Source organism: Neodiprion fabricii, chromosome 1 (assembly GCF_021155785.1).
Source record: "Neodiprion fabricii isolate iyNeoFabr1 chromosome 1, iyNeoFabr1.1, whole genome shotgun sequence".
NCBI classification, from domain to species: domain Eukaryota; kingdom Metazoa; phylum Arthropoda; class Insecta; order Hymenoptera; family Diprionidae; genus Neodiprion; species Neodiprion fabricii.
This window is the reverse complement of record NC_060239.1, coordinates 10,903,084-10,927,634: the sequence shown is the minus strand read 5'-3', so window position 1 is coordinate 10,927,634 and position 24,551 is coordinate 10,903,084. Positions and strand designations below refer to the sequence as shown.

Here is a 24,551-nt window from a genome sequence, read left to right as displayed (position 1 = left end):
AAATACTACTCGATTAATTTCCCTGATAAAATGAAGCAGCGTTACATCTTTCATCGTCAACAAACTGATGAGGTCTGAAATTAAATTCGATTACTTCCATACAGTTTAAAAGAGCTTATAGAAGCTTTTTCGAGCTCCCTCCTCGCTTTTCGTTCATGCAGACAAAACGATCCGCGTACCTTCTGCACCGGAGGCGCATTTCCGGTACAGATCCTAAGCAGATGGAAGCGAAATATCGCGAGTTTTTTTTCCCCTTTGCGCAGTTATTCGCCCGAGGACCGGAAGTTGGGGGAATCTTATGGGGTATGCAGCACCGTTCGTTGGGTATACAAGGTTATTAAAATGTTGTTCCTGGAAGTTCGATGAGCTCTACCGTCTCGGGAATCTCTTCTCGTCCGTGTCCGACGATGACGCATCGATGTCCGTCTTTCCTGCACGCAAGTCGACCGCTGCTCGCTGCAGGCGTATAACACCATAAAAAAGGTGTGAATGTGCACCAACGAGTTGCCACAAGTGTTACAGGTCAGGCGCCGATCACTAGGACGTTGCCGGGAAACCGGTAAACTGGAGGCCGTTAAGTGACGGAGACACGCTCGATCGCGAAGGTAAAAGGAGGAAAATGAGGAAGGCTAGAAAGCGGATGGAAATCAGCTGCAGGTCTCGAAATTGGCAAAAATTCATTCGATGAATTGTAATTTTGAGACATGAGACACCCTAACGATTTCATAACACAACGCACCGGGGAATTTCTTTTTTTTTCCAGTTTGTGTATGAATAAACAAATTTTGATTCTACGTATCGAGTAATAACCGATATCTTTATTTATTACTTACAAGGTTCGTTTTAGTTCTTTTTTACGTCGATGAATGAGTCTTTGAGTTTTCGGTTGATAGCTAATATATATACATGGGTGCATGTTCAAAAGAACAAGGAAAACGTTTTCACCAAGATACGATGGATTTTGAACGACGTTATCAGGGGCAGTATAATGAAAGCGTGATGGGAAATTACGTTTGAGGTTTGATGCGATAAAGTCCGTACGGATGTAGAAGAAATACGAAAAACATTAATTTTTGAACTTTGTTGATCGATTCTTTTACACTTGTAGTTTATTTTAATTATTATTTTTGAATAAAAGTGATTTAAATGCGAAACTGACGTTCGTTTAATTGTTGCTTACAATAAATGTTTGAGAAAATAGGTAACTTTTCTTAGAATTCGAAATACCGTTCTTGTTTTTATAAAAGAAAATTTCATCCAATAAAACTATCTCTTCTTTTATTAGCTACGTATAAGAAATTAAAATTTGACATCTAGAACCCAGACTCAAAATTCACGTTGACCGGTGTAACAACCTGATGAAATAATCGAGACAAGCTTCAAAAAACCTCTTCGTTTTTTTTTTTTTTGTTTTTTCTTTTTTTAATCACGTTTCAAGATTTTGCATCAAAACTGTCGAAGAAACTGCGAACTTGTACGTGCCTAAATTTATTATAGCTTCGAAAAATAAATTTCGTTGGATTTTTTCCCGTCTTCCTGTAGTTGTTATTGGCGTCATTTTGAAGTGGAAAACTTGGCAGTACCAGTTATGGAGAGAAACGAGGTCCCCGATACAGGCTATCATTTTATATTCTTCTTACAGAACAAAGAGACGAGTTTATAGCGACGCATCGCACGGAGAAACTTGATATATACTTGCGTGTTCAGTGCTACTTTATCTCGGGATCTAAATCGCCCTAAATATAAGAGAGAACCTGAGTCACAATCTAATCAAATATTGAATCATCATGTAGTTCATACACCAGGCCGTGTATTTGATACAAAGTAGCAGCTTTGACGTTCGTTTAACATAATAATTGTTAAGCGTGTACCCAGGTTGAATGGAAAAAGGTACATTTCCCTGGATTGGAAGGGTATCCGTTGCGTTGCCTAGTGATATTGTAATATGGTTATAACAGATGCGGAGAGTTAATTTCATCACAATATGCTACCGGAATTGAAGCGCGACGTTAATTAACTACCTTCACCTTTCTATCGTGTGATTACAGGCATCGGGAGGTGTTAAAAATACTCGGGTTGTCACATTATTCCTAGTAACATATAAGATTTTCACCGTGTACAAGAGAAAATTGATTGTTTCGCGTGAATTTTTCATGAGAAGTATGAAAATACACAATGCGAAAGAAGAACTGCGTGATCATTCTACAACAAGACAAATTTCTCAAGCTTTCCAACATCCGATTCTTGCTGAAACCGTAATTATTTTATGCACGTTTTATTACAAATGGTAGCAACGTTGAAAATCGGAATTGAATTCTGGGTTAAGGAGGTTATTTTTACCAACATTCGTCAGACGAGGTGGGAAAATTATTTTTACACAGTTGAGAAAAAGGACACGGAATACGGTTGTGATAAAACGAATTGCAAGAAATTGTCACGTGAAACGCAACGCGGGTAAATTTTATAGTGAAAGATCTTTTCCTTCGCCGATAAATAAAATATTTTCCTTTCCCCCTGTACCGAAATTCTATCGCCAATTCTCCCGACGCTAATTCCGCTGCGTAGTTCTCACGTTTTCGGATGACGCAGCCAGCCGTATCCCATAGAATCGATTCGGACCTGCCGACCTGGTCTGACCAGGTTCCCCCTGGGACGAATTCACAAGCTGTACATACGGAGGCTGGAAATTTCATTTACTGTCGGGTAGCTCTGGTTCAGCACAAAACTTCACGTGGCAATAAGACTTCCAAAAGACATGCAAAAACTTTGAAACCGCAAAAATTTACCGAATAATATCGATTCTTATCGGTATTTCTCTACTTCCAACTGTGTCGCAGTGTGTTACTCGTGGGAAAAAAAGTTATTTCAAATCGTACAATGACTATAGTGATACAAGATCGCGAATAACTCCGACGCAATCCATTCCTCGTAATTGTTTGATGGTCCTCTGATGGAAATGAAAGCCATACAAGTCTCGTGATAACTTGGTTACATAAAGAAATCCGGAAATCTGTGCATTAGCGAAAGCTCTCACCTCACGTCGGTAAGACCATGACCATCGAATCGATCGGGGCAATAACAATAGACTGTTGTAGTTGAATTCGAAGGATGGAAAGGAACCGTCGTGCACTTTGCGTGATCCCTGATTTGGCCCGAGAATATAGCCGAGCCACCACGCCTCGGTACCGTGGAGTGAAAAGCCCCGATCGACCGAAGAGAGCGATCCCCTAAAAACCACCTGCTCTTTGGTGATCCAAATTGTCAGGAAGGCAGATCGCTGAGGGAAGAGAGGCAGGGAAGGAGGGATGGTTGGCAATGCCCCCTTTGGAGGAAGGAGGGTTGGGCTGTCAATGGCTTCGGCGTGCCAGGGCAAGGTAAATATAGCACGGGCTGGCCAAACCAGTTCTCTTAAAATAACTCGCGGTCCTCAACGCGCGTTCTGGTTCACCATCCGGCGATTTTCGACATGCAACAATACCGGGACGAACGACCCATAGGATCCCAGGATTGACTGGGTATCGATCGGAAGAAAATTGTAATCGCTCATTTCTCTATCGAAGATTATCGACCCGCAGCTGATTGTTATTCAATTATGCGTATAATCCCACACGCTGTACGTATCCTTGAAAATCTTTCCTCCATCCGCATCGAACCACTGAGAACAACACGTTCGGTAGATTCTTTGCACACTTACCGGCTGTTCGTAACGGGGAATAACAAGACAGACGATAATAGATGCGCTTCGCTGACTTACCTGTAACAGAAATAGAGAAAAAGACGTGAGATAATTTTCATTCATAAATCATCGACTCCTATTCACGTGTTATTCAATCAACAGTGTGCCTGAGGCGTGTGTTTTTAAGACCAGACGAGGGTCAAGAAACGGTCGCGGTTATTCGAGACTGTGAGAATTTGCCGAGGCTTAGGAATTTGCACACCTTGTTCGATTAACCGTCGGGTAGATAGGTGGGTTGGTATTGGCAATTTCTGAACCGTGAACCTCGGGATTAAATCAATGTAGTAGAAAAATTCTCGGAAGCATTTTTATTGCAGTGAGAAGAGATTCGAGAACTCTCGCCCACCCTAAACCAGACAAAACTTTGTCCAAGTTTCGTGAGAACTTTTCCTGGGCTCACCATGCCATTGGGCAAGGATGGTATTCACCTTGGAATTAAACGAATCTTCCACTTTAAGAACCTCCTACGATTATATAAACCATCCAAGCTGCTACCCGAGTGGAACCTGAGGGCAAACAAGGAATCGACCGAGGGGCCCAAGGCTCGGTGACATTGCACATACCGAGAACAACGTCACCAAAGGTAATTTACAACGCTTTCTACACGACAGTTTACTCGTTACGTCACCCTGGATATTTACTGGATGTCGACAACACCCGCTCGTCGTCAGTCACCCGGGGGCACCTAACTTTTATATGCACGTGTTTATGCCAGCGCAAAAACATTGGGAGAAAAAATACCATTGAAATGTGAACTTTACACGAGGGTGGAAACTTTTTGACGCTCATTTTTTCTCTCTCTCTCTCTCTCTTGGTACCGGAGATGTGCATTTTGACAAAATCGAATTTTCACACACTTTTACGGACTGTTCGAGGAAAGTTTCGCATTTACAAACATGGCGGAAGACTGATTCCATCGAAAGGTGGAGTAAAAAACTGGCGGATAAACCAAGGCACCCACCTCCAAGGTTCAGGTGATTTTTAGAGGATGCAATGAAGTTCCGAATCAAGTTTGTACCTGATGTAAGTCTCTGTTTCAGCTTGTCGTTTCAAAAGTGACATTTTGTCCCAAGAATAAAGCTGCGATATCGAATGGAAATTTTCCTAGCAAAAGTACAGAACAGTCCAAGCTTTGCGAGCGTATACCGAGCACGTTGACAAAGTACCTCTGACAAAGAAACAACCGAACCTTTTCTCCTTCTCACAACTTGGTCTCGATGTTTTCAAATTGCGCTATGAGAATGCATTAGCTCGGATTTTCTAATTCAAGTCTTAGACCAACCTATTAATCCTTAATTAATTATGAACAAAGGAATGTTCACGGTCCTCCGGGTTCCGGTCCCTGAAGAAATCTTCCGACTCGAAGGGTTCTGGGTAAGCCAATATTACACGGTGCAAGTTCGACCACCGACGGGTTGGTACAGATGTCGAGAATTTTCGGGGATATTATAACCCCTACGGAATCTCGAGTGAAATAGAAGTTTGTTCGGAGGTGAGGCGAGAAGCTTCTTCCTCCCCGGTGCCGCGGTATGAGCTTTTCTCAACCCCTCGACCCTGGAATCGATTACCTCTTCTGTGGTTGGACGCCACGGCTCCTTTTAGCGAGGCTGTAGTTTTATGACAGAGACAATGGAATTACGCGACAACGCCAACTGGCACGGCTTCTAAAACACGCACAATGTCAGGAATCGCGGTTGGTTGAACAACATTAACGGCGTTACGGCGGGCGGTATAATTATTGTTGCGTGCCCGAGTCGAACCTGCGACTGCTCAAGTTCGCTTGACCTTGGAACTCCGAAAACTGCTGATTATAATATTACAATGGCACGCGGAAGTCGAAGAAGCAATTTTTCCAACACGGAGGGGTGAAAACACTCGCGTTTTCAATGTTTTTACGGAAACTCTCACCCGGTGAAAAAGAAGAATGAATTTCCTACTTCTATCTAGCAACCTCGTCGTGCACCAACAAGACCAATTCCTCCAAGTTGTTCAAATCCAATTTACAATACTGCGAACCAGGTTTCGTCTGCTTTTGAATAAGACGGCCAAGTTTTTCTTCCGAATAGCGTAGTCTATTCCCAAGGTAGTTCTCCTGCGCTTCACTCGTAAGGACACTGTTTATACCTCGAGTCCTTTACTTGCTTTATGGAGACCGGCTAAAGTCAATCATAAATATAAGAAATTCCTTTGAGGACCAATTTTGTTGATTTCGTTGGATGCCTCTTTTCTTTGACTTCTAGAGTCTATATGCGGCAAGTCCAACGGTATTTCTTGGCTTATTATTCTAACTGGTCGCAGAAATAAGAGACGCGTTTGTTTTCTTGCCATCACAAAGTAAAATTGACGGGCCTCTACGACTCTCGAGACAAAGTAACCAGTGTCATATGCTAGCCAGGTTTGATGAGCGATGAAAGTTAATCAACCGAAACGTTCCATTAGGTGACCCTGTTTACATTTAGTGTCATTCTCAGAGTTTCATTACGCACTTTAAGGAAATGGGAATTTTTTGATGTCTTATAAGAACCGTTTAGCAAGTCTCACTGTCCTGCGAGAATTAGAATGATGATTAAACTCGTTTCCTTAAGATTGTGCGTAAGAAAAGTGACGTACCAATGCAGTTTGTGGATGAATTGCTTCCAAGTGTGTGGTTGATTTTCAAGTTTCAAGAGATTGTCCCGGTATATTGGAACTGATTGCCGATTTGGCGCGCAAAAGAATGCAACTTTTAAGAATCTTTTCAGTATCAGTTGGCATCAAGCTTAAAAATGTTTGCTATAATATCTATGCAGTTATGTTATGCGATGTGTGAAACTGTTATACATGCAATAAGTATTCAGGATGAAAATCAGTGCAGAGTTGCAGTACGGATAGAAGTAATGCGAAAATCACACGTTTCAACGGATTTTTAAACTTCGTCGTGGATGATTTCAATATCACTCTGAATTCCCGAGAACTTTTCTACGACTTCTCGAACAACCTTCTCGTACGTAAGTACATGCTTATACGAATTGAAGAATATTATAAAATTGATTTTTGTCGAATACAGTCACAAATTGTTGAAAGCTATGCTTATACAGTTCAAATGCACGAAGAACAAAGATTATACAGTTGTCAAAAAAGTCTACACTGTAAAAAATTGGTCAAAAGTGGCCGGTGTGGACTACTATTGAACAATTTTTGTGGTCAATTCAGAACTTGAAAGTCAGATAGTGTTAAATAGTGTTACTTTGGCACCAAAAAATATTCTACAGAAGCCTAGTCAACGCCGCATTTATTTTTTTTTTTTTTTTTTTTACAGTGTATACGTGTCGTGTTCGGAATGCATAGCGTAAGCGGAATTTCACGGCGTGGAATCAAAATGCATTTCAATATTCTAAACGTGGCATCGAGGCGTAAGAATATCACGCATCACTGGAAATCATGCTGATATGTGATTGTAGGTGGTCCGAGGTTCCGAATCCATGAGAATCCCGTGCGTGGTTTGGTATCATCGGGACCAGAATGGATACCTTTTTTCACTGTTTGATCAATGCTTCGAGAAAATATCGCGTGCACTGAAAGCTCGAGCAAGTGAGACGGCGATATAATACGGGCTGCGTTACGGCGGTGAAGGAATTACGCGATGGTCGATACCATTTGTTTGGACCTTTGGTTACGTAGCAACAAACTTCTGCATCACTGAATAGTTAAATAGCTCCGCTCCCTTGCCTTTTCTGCGCCCCATCCTTTACTTTTTGTATATTTTCTCCTGCAACGCAATGCATCGCGATCAAGCGAAGAAGTTACTCTAATTTACATACCGGTACATTAATCCCGCACTTTACGGTAATATAAACAGCTCCCTAGGGAACTGTAACGAGACACGCGACGGTGTGCCGGTGTAATATCTACAGATTGACGTTACAGCCTGGCGAGTAGCTCAGCCGTTTTGTGCAGGTGCTGCAGCAAATGCTTTGAACAATATTTTTAGCCCTTTGGTAGCCCTGCAGAGACGTGCGACAAATCAAAGGCCGCTACTGTTATTGCTTATACTCGGGACGCGAACTGGTTGCATTTTTGCACTAGCTACGTAATTCACAGCGAGTCATGTGCGAGCGTTTCTACACGCGGTAAACAGTTTACAAGCCATTATACATGACATCAAGGAAACCATCAAGCATGACGATGTAATTCTCAGTGATCCGTTGTTTCAGCAGCTGATGTAAGCAGTATTTTCACCTTTTAAGATACAACTTCAACAAGGCCTGCGATGGGTTCAAAAGACTTTGTGGATCAGGTGTTATCGGAATTCAAACGATGGAAGTGCTCTCGTAATTTAAATGCAATCGGTTGACCGAATAAGTGTAGAATTTGCGCGATAAAGTACATCGTCACCTTTAAATCTTCCTGAAAAAACTGCTAACAGCAATTCTTTCGTTTATCAAAAATTCTGGATCAAGTGCTTCCGGATACAAGGACTTGTAAACTGCATATAAATCGAAAAATATGCCGGAAGGGAAGTTCGAAAAAATTTTGTTTCATAAATTTTGACTCAACGATGCGAATGGAAATGTTCACGCACGGCGTGAGCGAAAGGCTGGTAATATAACGCCAGGCGTTAACGAGCAACCTGCACGCAGTCCAAAATATTCACAGAGCCATTTCAAACTTGAGTTTCAATCCGGGTAGTAAATCTTGCGAGATTAAAGTCGATCTAGTTGATTGAGATGTCTAAAACTTTAGTTTCGCCACGCGTTTGGGTCGGACGGCATTATAACATGAAATTGTGGTCAATAATTGGTAAGCGGAGTGACTCGCTTGGCTAAAAATGTCTATACAACAGATGCGATGATTGGCGACTAATGCGATTCCCAAAATACAAACGCACCGTGGGAATTCATCGAAAAACGTTAAATGTGTCAAGGAATAATTATTTTAGTTATATCTAGTAACTTGTTTCGTCTAACGTCAAAGCAATCCTACTCGACGAAGTCCAAGATTTACTTAGGCTCTATTATTGTTATTTCATGGTAAACGAAAAATATGTTGAAAGAATCTAGAGTCAGATACGTAAAATGTATTTTCATCAAACAGTTATAAAGATAGAATGTAATCGTATCGTTGAAGAAGTTTTTCGAAAAAGAGTAAAAATAAGAAAAGGTACGAATCAAAACAAAAGTCGAATAAAATAACATAAATAAATACGGATAAGATATAATATTTGTAATTTATGTTACAGGTGCCTTTTCTCTCGCATTCAACATTACGATAAACATTCTATACATTAAACGGCGTATTTTACTCGATCGAGCTTAGGTCCACACTCTCATAAATCGACACGAAAACGCTGTTCTAAAGTTAGATACTCGAAAGATTTCAGCATGCTCTCCAAAAAAGTGGTGCAATTGTTCGATGAGGTAAAAAGGGCGGGTTTGACTAAAACGTTCGTACCTCCTCGCATTACGGTATCAATTTCCTCGTCTCAATACTTTGGGCAACAAGATATGTCTCACATTCTAACAATCAGTTCCACAAGAGAAGATCAGGTGGCTGTATCACCACCTGCTCAGAGACAGAAATCGCGGTCAACACTGCTCGACTTACCACGACGAAGACTACTTTGCTTAGTGCCCTGAGAGTACCAAAAGAGGGATAAAGTTGAAACAAGATTCGCGAAGGGAGTTATTCCATCTGGCTTCAACGTCCGTCGAGAAGATAGTCGTCAAAGGAAATTCAAAGACGAGTTCAACCCGACACGAACTGGAGATGGATATGCCAATAAACGACTCGTCGAGACGAAGGCAGACGCGTGTTATATATGGGAATGGGCTAAAGGGGCACCAGACCTTTCCACGTTCGCACACACAGACACCGCACTGCGAATCATTTTCTCAGCACAGTCGTTTTCTCACAATTTACGTGCATAAAGTCATATGTAAAATGGGTAAGTTGACAAGGTATGTCATGTTCAACGAGAGTCATGTACGTTAATGACGCAAAATTGGCGTGTCGGGTGTCTCATTGGAAGTGGAATGAACTGAAGAAAGCGAGGAAGAATCATTGATTTGTAAGGCTCTGGTTTAATACCAAGATGAACTTCTTCTTCCCTACATGCTTATCCGTTTCAAGGTACAGACTGTAGTCTGAAAGTACCCATTCATTCAAGGAATCGCAGAAAACGAGCAGCTGATATGAAGGTACTTTTTCCGATAGTAACGATCGGTGACGGAAAAGATGATCACAAGCTGCTCGAGTATTTTAAGCAGGGATGAACATATTTGTACTTTTCAAGTCCAAACTACAGACGTAGAGAATTACTTACTACTGATCGAATTATCCATTACTTAGTACAGATGGATTTTGTATGGAGCAATGCAATAAGTACCAAGTACTGATATACCTACTTACAATGAGTACTTGTAAATGCTGTAATTGTGTTGGAAAATGCAGTTTTCTCTTTTAAACATCATTACGTTTGACTTTATCATTTTAAATTTACGCAGTTTTATCCGTCATGCCAGTAGCTGTTTTATTGATGTATACAAAATTTGAAATTATAGTTCCGATATTTACCACATTAATTTGCTCTTCTTCATTATTCTTATGATTCTTTTCTCATTTTTATTTTTACTGTTATACGTTTCAGGAAGCGAACAAATTCCTTCTAAAAAATGTACGTTGCAACTATTCTTATACTACTTTGAATTTACACGTGATAATTTTCTCGTAAAAAACATTCCTCGGGCATTTAAGAACGTCACAAAATGCTGAATCAGCATGCAAGTCTTTACATTAACAGTCCAACTTGAATTAGTATTTCCTATTTCGCAAAGTACAAAAAGAAAAGTAAATTTATACTTACTATCTTTTATCTCAAAATGTGAGAAATAAATTTGTACTCAGTATTTTGTATTTCACAAAGTGTTTGGCCAATATCAAGTACATAAGTATCAAGTACATCGTAATTACCGAGAGTATTTCAAGTACAAATGTACTCAGAGGCTGCCCATTCCTGATTGTAAGTTTTGTATGTTTCGTACGAACATGACCTCAGTCACGAGAATTTGATTTTTCCGATGGGATTGATAACTTCCGATCCTCAAAGCCGCAGGCGATGGTTTTTATGTTCACTAAAAATAAAACGGAATCGACTTTATCAACAGAGCCTTACCGTTACCTTCATAATGTCATCAAATGACTTGTCGGTGAGAATGAACGTCGCAGCTTAATTGGCAAACGATGTTATTCACTCTTACCCTCACCACTGTTCTTGCAAAGTGCAAGTCCCGGCCTTTTCCGACGACAATAATTGACACGGTACAAGCCTTGCAAAAGCTGAGAAATTAATTTTATCAGACTCGTCTCGTCGCTCGTATAACAACACACGCAGTCGTTCGGAGGCTCATTATAACACGGGAAAATAAGAGGTTCGCAATACGTTTAGTCAACGGATAACGCGGAAGAGTTCCATGCTAATTTCCATACAACGATCCAACGCGTGACTGCGCGATTAGCTACCGTGCAATCACGTATCAAGTATTGCAGCCAGGTTATATCTTTGATCGCATGCTATTCACGAATAGAATTTCACCGCTATCCGAAGCTGATGCGAGTCGATGAATATACGAGGATGCTATTGCAGGTTTCATTTGCGCCTATATTCAGTTGCACGATTGCTCAGCAGAGAGGTAGCAATTCACGCTAGTTGATCATGGTAACAAAACTACATTTACAGACGTTTATAGTCCGATACGCGTAAGTGCGAAAAACCTGCAAGTTTTCATACTTCTACAAGTAAATTATACACACCCAGTGAGTTTATAAGAGTAACAAGATTTGTTCGTCGAACATTCAACAACAAAAAGAGGCTTGAGATTAATTGGTCTCTGGTGTTAGCGAGATGAAATTTTTTTACCAACACTGTCTCCTCTCGTTCTGAAATGACTAGAAACTATAACTTGTCGCAAGGTTCGACATGAATCGATGTAACGTGAAGTTCCTGCGACGATTTTCTTCTCAGGATACCAGGTCATCGAATGAAAGCTCAAACTCGTTACCGGAAGTTCTTGTTCCCAGACGAGCACGTACATCTTATGGTACTCGCGCAGGCTGATTCGCACGGTTGGTGTACAGGTATAATAATAGGCTCCCGATAACGACGACCTTATCTTATTACTACTAGGACCATTATCATTATTACCGCTTCTCGCATATTGTTCTTGTTTCACATAGGTAAACACGAATTATCTACATTATATATTCGCAACTAGCGAAGAGAGTCGCGCGTCAACTTAATTTAGTATTTGAACGAAATTTTTTTATTTCATATTCTTTAGACGTATTTTTGATTTTTTCGATTGAATCAAAATTGCCATTAATGTAACAGATTGAAAGCTATGACATTGTGACGTCACCCATGTTAAGGTATATCTATATATATTAAAATCAGTGAAATTCAATCACTTATAAAATGAAAAATTATCATTTTTAACGAAAATAAAAAATACGTCCTCATTATTTTGGCTTGCACTGCACTATGCACCCCTAAAAATGGAAAAAGAAATTTCATTCAAATACTCAATTGGCTCACAAGTTACACTGACTTTAAATATCGTAGATACAAACACTGGGCAAAGTCGTAAATCAAGGTTAGGGCAAAGCCTAGATGCCCGTAAAGGTTGCACAATCGAATTACACGATACCAGTGGGCTTGCTCTTTGCGTCGGGATTTTTTTTCTTCGGACCCAAACGGGTGGAATGAAGGAACTTGATTAATAGAATAAAACCCTAGACGATACAAGAGTGCTTTGTGAAAGAAATTCATCGATCACTGCGATATTCATAGTCGTTTTTGGATCATTTTCAGTTGGACCGGTCGTCGTGTTACCGGTTTTGCAAATAATTTTCACTCTTAAAAAAAATCGTTTTTCATCGACTTGGACTGTTTTTCGACGGGAATCTTCAACCACCGCGTGTGGGATCAGTTTCATAGAAATCCTAGACTCGTCCGGTCTTTGCCAGAAGAAAGTTTCGTAGCGTTCACCTGAGAATAATTTGTTTCCTCGCGAGCAGGTGCTGCAAGTGCTGCAGCAAGGTTCGAACTAAGTGGCTATCGGCAATGTCGCGTAATAGATTTTGTTGAACTAGTTTCATTTTTTGAAATCTTGGCTTGTAAAACAAACATTTTGGGAGCCAAACGTGCGTTACGTGTAAACGTCGATGCTTTTGTTATTATACATTCTTTAAATAAAACCGAAATTATAGTTCCTTCATCATCGGAATGATAATAAGTTTAAGTTCATCGAGTTAAATAATAATTCACAGATTTATATAGTCAAATTTATGTGACGCTACTTTTTGTTAATGGTCACTCTTGCGATATTTTTTTGTAACTATTGCGATAATTTGATGTTTGTGCAACAGAAAATATAGGTAAAAGTTTACCCAGCTGAAAAATTTGATTAACTAAATAAATAGATTGATTATTGCAATGAAACGAAATATAGTATCGACAACTATAATCCCACTGATAACTATATTTAATTTTATCAGGTTTTCTTTCAAGTCTAACGATACTCAAACCATTGTTGCAACGATATCCATTTTACAAGAATTTTGAAGTAACTGTGACAAATGTAAATTTTCTCAGTGTGGTCAATCGAGTTGTACGCGTGTATAGAACGCGTTCAGCAATTATTTAGGCAATTGTATCTAATTACTCGTCACTGATTTAATTCGGGATATCGTATAATACTGATAATTCGGAATCACCGAGGCAACGGTGGGCAAAAATTTTTTTTTTTTTTTATTTTTATTACAGGTGAGCTGCCCATTAATATACAACGAGAACGAATTATGGATGAATTAACGAGGAAAACTTGTTCAATTATACCGACCGTGAAATACAGATATACCGCAGTTAAGGTTAAAGGGGAGCTCTTTCTACATCCAAAGGATCGTCATGGTTTTTTCTCTCCCATACAATATGCATGAAAATTCAATAAATTTCAATTCGAAAAATCAAATCAATATAAGGATTCTCTCATCGCTGCCTGTTAGGTTATACTATATTTTATATACATGTATTACGTATGAGTATGAATAAATGAAATTTCTTTAACGATTTCTTTTGCCATTTCTATAACTGATTGTTCCGAGGGTTGAATATAAATATATTGATGAACTTTCTCCACGATACATAGAGAACACCAACGTGCGAAGCGTAGTTATTATTACTGGTTCCGATTATTTTTATTTTTTTTTTTATGCCTAACATAAGTGTGTATTGTATGTAATTCAACGCGTAAAGTTATTTCTACGCTATACGTATTAATTATAGAAACTGTATACAAATATTTCTCGGAGCTGTGGTATGAATTTATTGAGCATTTGGTATACCGAGTAAGAGAATTGTGCATAGAGAAAAATGTGATTTGTTACAGTAAGTAGAAAAATTCGGTAAAACAAGTATCGTTAAAAAAAACTGTTTGAATATTGTTGGAGTTACGAAAAACGAGGTACGCGTAAACATTTTGCGCTATCGTCGATCTTTTTTTGGTAATTGCAACGTAAAATCAGTTTCTAAGGTTTACTCTACTTTTTTAGTTAAGTAAGCCTTTAACGTCAATTTATTGTTGCACAAGCATTAAATTTTCGCAACAGTTACAAGAAAATATAGTAACAGCGATCGTAATGAGAAAGAATAGTAACGGATACTAGACTTTCCGGTAACAGCTAGAAAACTAATTTTCATTTTGTACCTCGAATTATATTATTCGATTGTAGTAAAAAATGAAAGTAGTTAAGGACTGAGCGGTAATCGCGACTAAAATTTTCTCTCAGTGTGGTTACAATTATACAAGTAAATTGAAATCACTTTTCAATCAGTATTCAAATGATGCTGGGACTAGTTTAACTACTATTGTTCCTCACCATTTAATAACGGAAATAAAAATTAGACAGGCCAAAATAATTTGTTACTCTGACCACTCAGTTCGTTATCTGGTAGCAGATATACATTTTTGAATCGTAGTTCTTACTAATCAAATAGTCGTAATTGCTTCTATTATTAAAGTTAGCCTTAAGAATTAAATCACCAAGATTGTAAATAATCTATAAGATTCGTGGCACTAGAAAAATAATTAAGTAGTTCTCCGAATGAATTATTTATTTATTTTTCATGAACATTAGTGTCTAACTATTGCAGCTAGTTAAGAGAACTAAATTATCCACTGATAAACGGTACTTTCAAAATTTACAATATTTTTTGCTACTGAATTTTTGTACGAGTCGAAGTGAGAAGACACTGTTTATAATTCCTTTAACTGACATTTCAAATTATTTACCTAATAATTCACTTAATTATTAAGTACCGAGTATTGACTTGACTTCAGGACGTCGCTCGACCGAATATAATTTTGTGACAACAGAATTGATTTTATTGTCTTTGAGTTTACACGAATGCAGTTGACAGACGTCAGCGAAGTAAATTCGCATCATCGTTACCGTTAAATTGCGCTACCGAGTTTCAAGAAACCGAAAAATTGTGAGCGATCCTTCTAATGCGATATTTCTCCGATCGTGAGTGTAGGTAAAAAAAAAGGGCAGACAGTAACGGATGTATATCGCGGTATTCCAGGCTTCGTGATAAAGTGCCGGTAAATTCTCCTCGCCATTCATCACGACAGTTTTCCGATGTTACCAGGTTGATTCTGACCTCTGCTCACGTCGAAGAAACACCGGAAAGGGGAAACCTAATTTTGCGGTCTCATCATCAACATAAATCTAGTTTTACCGCGGTCGCATCCGGACGGGGAACCGAGAGCAAATGTGTTAAAGCTTTTGTCCGGCAAAAATTTTCATCAATACCAGTGAAATCAATACCAGTTTGTGAAAACGTCAGTCGTTTAACGGTCACTTTATCCTCAGGTATACGAGAAAAAATGACAAAGGCAAAATTGACATAAAGTATAAAAATTGTATCCATCCTTCGAATCGTTTTCAATTTAACAACATAATATTATATACGAGTTTGATTTAAAAAAATGTATTTTCTCTATTCCCAATTGTTTTTTTTTTTTTTTTTTTCCTCGAGTAATCAACAGTTTTGCTAGCTTAGCTTGATACGTAAATCCTCCAAATATATCCAGATGAAATCAGATTAAAAACAAGGACAAGAAGAAGAAAAAAAATTTACATCATTCTCGCAGAAGCCAGATGGGAATTAATCAAGTTTATGAACCTTTCAATACCCAAAAGCTTCCAAATGACCAGGCAATAAAGTTACTCGAAACTCGTCTATAAATTCACTTGATGCATGAGTTGTTAGGTTTCATCGAAAATTCTGGTAATATAAGGAGCAATAAAATTTAGCTCAGTAGTTTTATAGAATATGAAAAAATTATAAATTTCTGTTTATAGTAAATCTACAAATCATTACTTTAAATTCCCTCAAATATTGGATTAACACTTTGCACGCGAATATTGTTACAGTCATGATTGAACTACATATACCATAAGGATCCTGGCTGAGAATGGAACGATTACGGAAAAGAAAATAAAAAAGAAAATACGCATAGATAACATGTTAAGATTTTATTTTACATTTTGTCACGCGTTAAAATTCCTCCGATTTCTACCGAACAAGTAATTACCACTCCAAAAATAGAGTTTACCATTTTTTAAGTCACCGCTACGTTTTTTACTCCGATAAATGATGGTGGATATCGTCACTGTGTCCTTGTAATAAAATTTGGGACACCGTGTATATTTAGGGGCAGGAAAAAAGATTAACCTATACATGTATAGGAATGATGGCGAAGTTTTCTCGTTAATAAAACGCTGCATGTCACGTAGCCGTGTTACGTCGAGGCTTATATTGGGGCATAAAATAAGCACAGAAAAAAGTTCAAGTTATAGCGGCCGGCATGCTGTCGCACATTATATTTTTATGCCCGTATATATTGCTATATATTGTACATTGTGTGGCATAATTTTTGCAAATGTTTTGTTTTTCCATTTTGTTATTTCCGGCACGCTTTGGACATTTATTTTATTACTCCGTGATAATACCTACATATATTTTCGATATAAATTCAGTATAAAATATGTTTAGCGGTAGAATTTGACAGAGGTATCTGTACAATTACACTATCTCGTTTTATCGTTCTTGAAAAGAAAAAAAAATATGTCCAATATTAACGACGGTTTCACAAATAATGTCCTAGTTAAAAAATCATCTCCAATTTATAATCGAGGTTTTCTCTCTCTCTCAGGATTAACTCTAAGTTGTGGAAAAGTGTGAAACGTTGATTTTTTCCAAGCACGCGATAAACGATAATTAAAAGAAAAAAAAACGAATTCCATTTATATCTGCACCCTGTAATCTTTTCGTCCATTAAATAAAAATCTTTGTCGTACAGCAGCCTGGATCTTTCTCGCAGCGCAAAACTTTACAACGCGACGTCTACGACGTGCTCATATCTTTACAGCTCGACGCTGCAGGTTTAAGTCCACCGCGTTTATTTAATTAAATTCTATACGTTGTACGCCGTGTGCGCGATACGTTGGCACATGCATAACGACTCTTTACAATCTCTGCGCACGATCGAGAATCACGAACCTCGAGCCACTTTATAACGATGTGTGCGAAATATTGTATCATTGACGATAAATTCATTGAACATTGTACAGCAACAAATTGACGAATGGAATAGAAATCACATATATTTATTGGATTCATCAATGAGTATCAAATGTGAACTAAATGACTTCGAAATTTTTCCCTGAGTTCAAATTTTAAAACCCTCTGAAAATATAAAAGCTGAACCATGGAATGATATGAAATGAATGGAGAAAAAAAAGAAAAAAAAAACAGAATCATACCATCCACGATTCACTTGAGCTTTACTAGAACTGGAGGAAGAGTATTAGTGTCGTTAGATAAAAGACGGAGAGAAAACTTTACCAGTTCTTTTTCTTACCGGTAACAAGTTTAAAATAACGTTTTCTTGTTCAGATATCTGAGAATATTCCAACGCTGTTGAATGAAAATGTTTCGAGCTTTTGCTTGTTACTTTTCCAGTTGATTTCACGTTGTTAAAACGTGTGTAAAATACGTGTTAAAACTTTTTGAAGCGCAGCATAACTTGGGATGAGCAATTTTAATTTCAAATATTGAAACGTCAATTTAAGATCAAACAATTCTGGTGCAGGTAATTTTTCGTTGTAATTTTAAGTAATCCTTTGATTTTTTACTGAAATATCGGTATTTTTTTTTTACACCGATTGCAAAACGTTACAAAGGTATTGCACCGAGGAAAATTTGAGATATTAAAAACAATGGACGAAGAAATAAGATTTTAACATCGCAATTGTTTTTTATCGATACAAACGATGTTAAAAAAAAGAAAGAAATGAATCTAACAGAGAAAACCGATTACCTACACGTATTTATGAAAATTTATATTGCATTCTGATTCGTTCTATTTTTTATTGCTGCAAATTGCACGTGTGTAAACTTTCCATCAAAACGATTTTCTCATTGGTAAAATAGCAGTCGTTGAAAAAAAAAAAAAAACACTAACGTCACGATCAAGAATTTATGATAGTTTATTATTACACACGTGAACTCGTTTACAGATGATGAAACAATCTTTATCGAAGCATTTCTGCACGTATAAACCTGCATGAAGATTTTTCGAGTTTAAAATAATTTGTACTTTTTTTCATAGTAAATCGAAAACCAGTAACCACCGTCTGTACGAAGAAAAAGTTGTTCCATTTTATAACTTGCATAATATTTGTATATCGGTAAATTGTCTCGGATACAACGGCTCTCCAAATCCAGAGATTGTAATATTAAAACAGTAAATCGATGATGTATAGAAATAAATTTCATGACAAAATAGACGCTCAGTGTCAATAAAATAAAATTCGTAACCGACGAATCCGCATGACGTAGTCGCTTTACGTAGTTGCAGCTTGGTAGAATTCAATTTCGAACGGCGAATATTCAAATATAACTATATATATGCATGTATGCAAATATTATTCCATACTACAATTAGCCATGTGCCGCATTGTTCTTCTGGTAGGTTCGCCTAGGCTTATATATGTATATATAAGCCTAGGTGATGTATATATAGCTGTACACACGCAGTCCAAACTCGGCGCTTTTACGCTTTAATTCTTGGCTATGTAGGCCGCTTTCAAATATTTCGTTGCTTCCGCTCGTTCTATTCTTCAACATCCGGAAGGCAGCCGCTCCTCGGATTAACGAAGGTCCATTAAAAGAGGAAAAAAGTCAAGTTTCAGAGAGAGGTATGGGAAAGCCGCTCAAACGTTTTTGTCCATGATTGCAACGAGCATTGGGAGAACGTCTCTCATCCATATTCCTACCTTTGAAGGATCGGTGGAACGTATAATTTTCACGTATTATTCGTGCGAAAATGTTTCGGTGCAGAGTTTATCGATTCATTAACTGGCAAAATCTTGAACAACGCATCGAATCGAATCCGTACATAATGTTCGTTCAATAGCGAAGAAGAGAAATTTTTTATTGAGAGAATAATGAATTTCACTTTGATAGTGGCTGTTGACCAAAATTTTTCTTATCTATGGAATAGCAGATAAAAAAAAAAAAGAAAATTGGAAGACAGGTGTCTCGTCTTTTTACTCAATGCGTTGCCTTTGATAACGCAAAAAACAAACGTATTTCTCTCCAATCTCTCTGTCTCGAAATTTGTTTTTTTCAACAGCGTTACGAAGCGAATTGCTTTCACGTTTTCCATCTCCTGATGTCATTCAATGAAACGTTTCCATTCCAATATTGTCAAGTGATTGTCACCTGTGACTAGAGCTGGCGTAAAACGGATTGTTATTCTCTGCAAACTGTGCAAGTATCGTTATTCGCTAAGGTATAAGATCCTCATCGCGATGAAAACATTTGTCGGTTAGTTTACGGTAAATCATGGTATAAAATAACGATCGTAATGAGAAACCACTTGGCACGGTTATTGAATAGACTGAAAGAAGAACGGCTCAAATAACAGTGCGGAGAAAATAATCTTCTAATAACATTTTTTTTTACACGTGCGAGTGGTAGTGCGAAGTTTGCAGACCATAGTGAATATTTATACAAATTTACAAAAATTCACGTCGAATTCTGAACATCATGTTATATCAAATATGTAGGAGGAGTATTTCACAGCGAGAGGAATTTTTTTTTGTACTGCTTTATTTTTTTTTTTTCCATCGTGGATGAAATTGAGTGGTAAACAATGCAAACGGTGACTCAAAGCGGTTGAGAAACTGGACTAAAAATGATTTAGGATGATCCATCGAAGTCCGCTCATGCGGAAGAAGGGAAAAAAGTATGAAAAACAGAAAATGAAAAAGGATGGGATGACTCAGGAGACGCCGCCTTGGATTGGAAGATCGTTCAACCGCATCTTTTAGAGGGAAATGAAAATGACAGATAATACTTCAAAGTCAAATTCGTTTCACACGGGGTGTCTTTGACGTATCGAAAATGGCGGAGCAGGTGAAAGCACTGAACACAGGTGAGTGGCAGACGATTCCAATGGAAATAAAAAATCTACCAGAGCTTCGAGAAGATACGATAATATTTCACGTGTCGCAAAGAATTGTCGGAAACTTCATCGATTTCAAACGATTAGTTTTAGCCAATGACAGATATGGAATCAACTTTTAGAAAGCTTTTTTTTATCGAATTGATGATAATTTTGGGAACTCTCAATCACTCGAAAATTTTAAAAAACCGAGTTTTTTTGCGTTTGCTCGAGTAAAGATTCCTTGCAGTTTATGTACGTCGACGGAATTTTCATCTCGGAACAGCAAGATGTTTTATAAGTTATGCTGTTCAGGATGTAAAAGGTTAAGCCTCGCATTGAAAATAAAATAAATCATCGCAAAAAGTGAACTTGTAAAGCACAAGGTGGTTCTAATTGAATGCTTGAATAAAGTGTTCCTCTGAAGAAAAAATGTTTGCGAAAATGAAACGAGTTTTCATTTTTTTTTTTTTTTTTTGTTTAATTTTGGGAGATTTCATTCGATATTTCCCGCCCCACAAATAATTGAATCTGAATGTATACTTGACTATTAAAAAAAATGGTATTTTCATAGAGAATATGTCATATTTGAGCAATTTGAAGCTAGAGAAAAATTACGTCTAAAAAATATTGAGTCTTCTAAGTAATATCAACAATTTTTTTCATTCCATTCTCCAACGATTTATTTTCATTTACAATATTAATTCTAATTCGTATCCTGCTTTGTGTATAACTGAATAAAATTACTTTAAATCGGTTTGGTAAATGTAAAAAAAAATCGAGGCGTTGATCACTTTGAAATCTGGTGTACACCACAAGAGCTTACAGAATTGCAAAAGATTTCCTAGATTTCGTAAGATTTTACAGAGGGTGTGCATTTAGATTTCACGGGTGATCAGCCCCTTGATTAAAAATGACGGATTGTTTCGTTGTTTTTACCGTAAAATTTTCGTAATTTTCAATGAAAATATTAAAAACTGACGTATCGTGATTTTTTACACTTATAAAACAGAGATCACTAGCTCGATGAAAATATGATAGTATTTCACGAATGGAAAATCGTCAACAAAAAAAAAAAAAAAAAAATTGGCGTATCAAAACCGAGATGCACTGAGTAAAATTCCGTAAAACAGGTATCGTTAAAAAAACTGTTTGAATATTGTTGGAATTACGAAAAACGAGGTACGCGTAAAAATTTTGCGCTATCGTCGATCCTTTTTTGGCAATTGCAACGCAAAATCAGTTTCTTCGGTTTACTCTACTTTTTTAGTTAAATAAGGCTTTAACGTCAATTTATTGTTGCACAAGCATTGAATTTTCGCAACCATTAAAAGGAAATATAGTAACGGTGATCGCAATGAGAAAGAATAGTAACGGATACTAGACTTTCCGGTAACTGATAGAAAACTAATTTTCATTTTGTCACTAGAATTATATTTTTTTGATTGTGGTAAAAAATGAAAGTAGTCAAGGACTGAGCGGTAACCGGAACTAAAAATTTCTCCCAGTGCGATCATCCGGTATTTTAAACGTTGGTCAAGTTGGCGTGGAACGCGTTACACAATATCCTCGTTCCCTGGAGCGCAGCTATAGGGCGGAATACCTTCAAGGACGCGGATCTGTTTACCGTAGGGATTTGAAAAGGCGATCCCTTCTTCTTACACTCACCCCCTTACGCGGGGTATTACGTTTTATCAGACGAAGGAAACTGCGACGAAGACGATCCGGGACAGAAAAGAAGAAATGAGGGAGAAGAGGAAAATCCAACACATTCACCGCATCACGCCTCGTCAGCCTATTTAATCGGCTTCCACCGCCGCCCCTTGGTTTTGGGTTCAGTAAGGCTTGGAGTCTGTCGCCCTTTGTCTCGGAAGCCCCGAGATCAAACCACCCTCAAACCACCCTTCTGGTAAAATTCCTCCGCCTTTTGACCCTTTGATAAATTCCTTCTCGCATACATTATGCACAGCTTATTCGCTCGCTCAGACGGCTTCGCGACTCCTTTCGCAGCTTGAGTATAAAATTTTCTCACTGCCTCGATTACGGCATTAAATTCATCACGAATCTTGAACGGAAAGTAATCAAAAATTGCTTCGAGTATATGTAGGTACGCGTTAAGGGCCGCGAGTTATTTAATTCAAGAAACATTTCCTTTGTACGCGATTTCCTCGAGAATTTCATCACTGTTCAAAGAAAATCGTACCCTCATTCGGATCAAACGCTAAATCGTTCTTCAATTACATTTTACCGACTAATTATAAGTATCGATATTGTTCTTCGCGATTTTAACAATTAATACGAGTGAACTTGATGTGCAAACGTGTTTTTCCACAGCATGAAAACACTGTTTAGACTTATCGAAGAAATGAAATAAGTTTCAAAATTTTAGAGATTTTGATATGAGAAACAAACAAAAAAAAAAAATATATCGAATTATAAATTATTGTTAAATTGTGAATATGAATGTCGATTTGCATATTATAGACAAAGTTATCATATTTCAACGTACTGTAGCTATATTTTGAAACTTGACTTCCCTTGCAGCTGACAATGAGTTCACGATGCAGCGTCCGTTTCATTCTCGCATACATCTACTGTAACTTGCACGTATGCGTAACGTGATGAGATTGCAACCACAGCTCGATTCGCGATATATACACCTTGTCTCATTTTAATCAATCCAGTCAATTGTCTCAAAAACCAAAAGTGTGAATGAAAAACGTTTCAAACAAAAGATGTAAGACTGTAAGAAGGGGTGTAAAAGTGAGAGTGTCAGATTTTCCGTAAGTGGACCCGCCAAGATCAGAGAGAGTTAATTAACTTGGTCTTTTTTAACGGAAGCGTATATTTTTTTTCATCGGCATTCGAAAGGGCATCAAAAAGTACGGGTATTATACTTCCCGCCCGAAGTTTTATATGTTTCGTTTAAAAAAACGAATTTGACCTTCATGTGACCTTGGGAGGATCCACTTAGAGAAAAGCTGACACTTTCATCTTCTTTCCCCGTTCAAACCTTACAAATTTTGTCTGAAACATTTTTCACTCACGCTTTTAGTTTTCGAGACAATTGACTGGATTGATTAAAACGAGACACCGTGTATATTCCTCGCAAATTGCAAGGGCAGGACTGCTGCGGTGAAAATCCGAGTAAAGCCAGTTCTAGACTGAAGGGACTGCGGAAGACTCCCGAGAGTCACGGGAAACCGTCAAATGCCGTGATTCGTCTAACTTTCCCCTCGGGAAGCAGGGAAGTTGAGAAGCTCGATGAGTACAAAACGAAAGTTCAACTTTGCCGCGTGATAATAACAATGACAACAGTTTTATCAATGATAACAGTATGACAGTGACGTTCGTTGCAATGTGACTGGTAACTGTAAGTGCAATTGGAATTTCAGATTGCGAATGAGGCTGGAAATTGAGGGAACCCTTAGAGGTTGCGGAAATTCCCTTGGATTGAAATGTTCGTGCTTTTGGTATGTGAAACCATGAATTAGGTAGTTACCTTAAAATTGAAATTACGGCATTGATTTTTTCTACTGTAGAGAAATGTTCTTCGCGAAATTTAAAATATCGTTAATGAAGGTCCAATTATATACCGGAAGAATCACTTGAAACTTGAAAATTAATTGCGCATGCGCTAAATAATTCAATAGCATATAATTAAAATATAAGTATAGTAGAATAATTAGAGTTTATGAGGCAAATTTTCAGTCTACTTTTCCCTTCAGTCCAGAGCATTGGAAAATTTTCGGAAACTGATTTTGATCACTGGCAATCTAGTTCTTTTCCAAAAAGACAGCTAACGTATAACGTTGGATATCAAACCATCCGTCAGTATATAAAACATTGCGAAAGTCGGTTTAATTTGATGAAGATAAATTGTCATGTTTCCAATATTCAATAAAACTAATTGTTAAGTGAATTTTAGAATTCGCACCTCTAATCGTACCATCGATAATTTTCTCCACCAGTCAAAAAAGCTCAAGTTTTACGAAGACAATTACAGCATGACAGCGTCTGTATACTTTAGCCATTGTTCTTATCGCCAGTCGACTTTTATCTTGTTCCTGTAAACACGGAGATCGCAATATTCAGGAAAGATCTACTTTGCCTGACAGGTAAAAAGCCACTTCGCCGCGATCTCCCGAGAGTGTTTTAATCCGGAACTCGATGCAAGGAGCTTTACATCCAACCGATAAATATTGATTCGACCATTTCCCCTCGTTGATAATATTAGCTCATTTGTTGCTGCTATCGGCGTTACA

At 37.8% G+C, this 24,551-nt stretch overlaps 1 protein-coding gene across 2 annotated transcripts in view; it reads right to left on the bottom strand.

The window, feature by feature from the left end:
* LOC124185182 overlaps nt 1-24,551 on the bottom strand; it is a 164,751-nt gene that overhangs the window by 81,596 nt on the left and 58,604 nt on the right. The window lies entirely within an intron of this gene.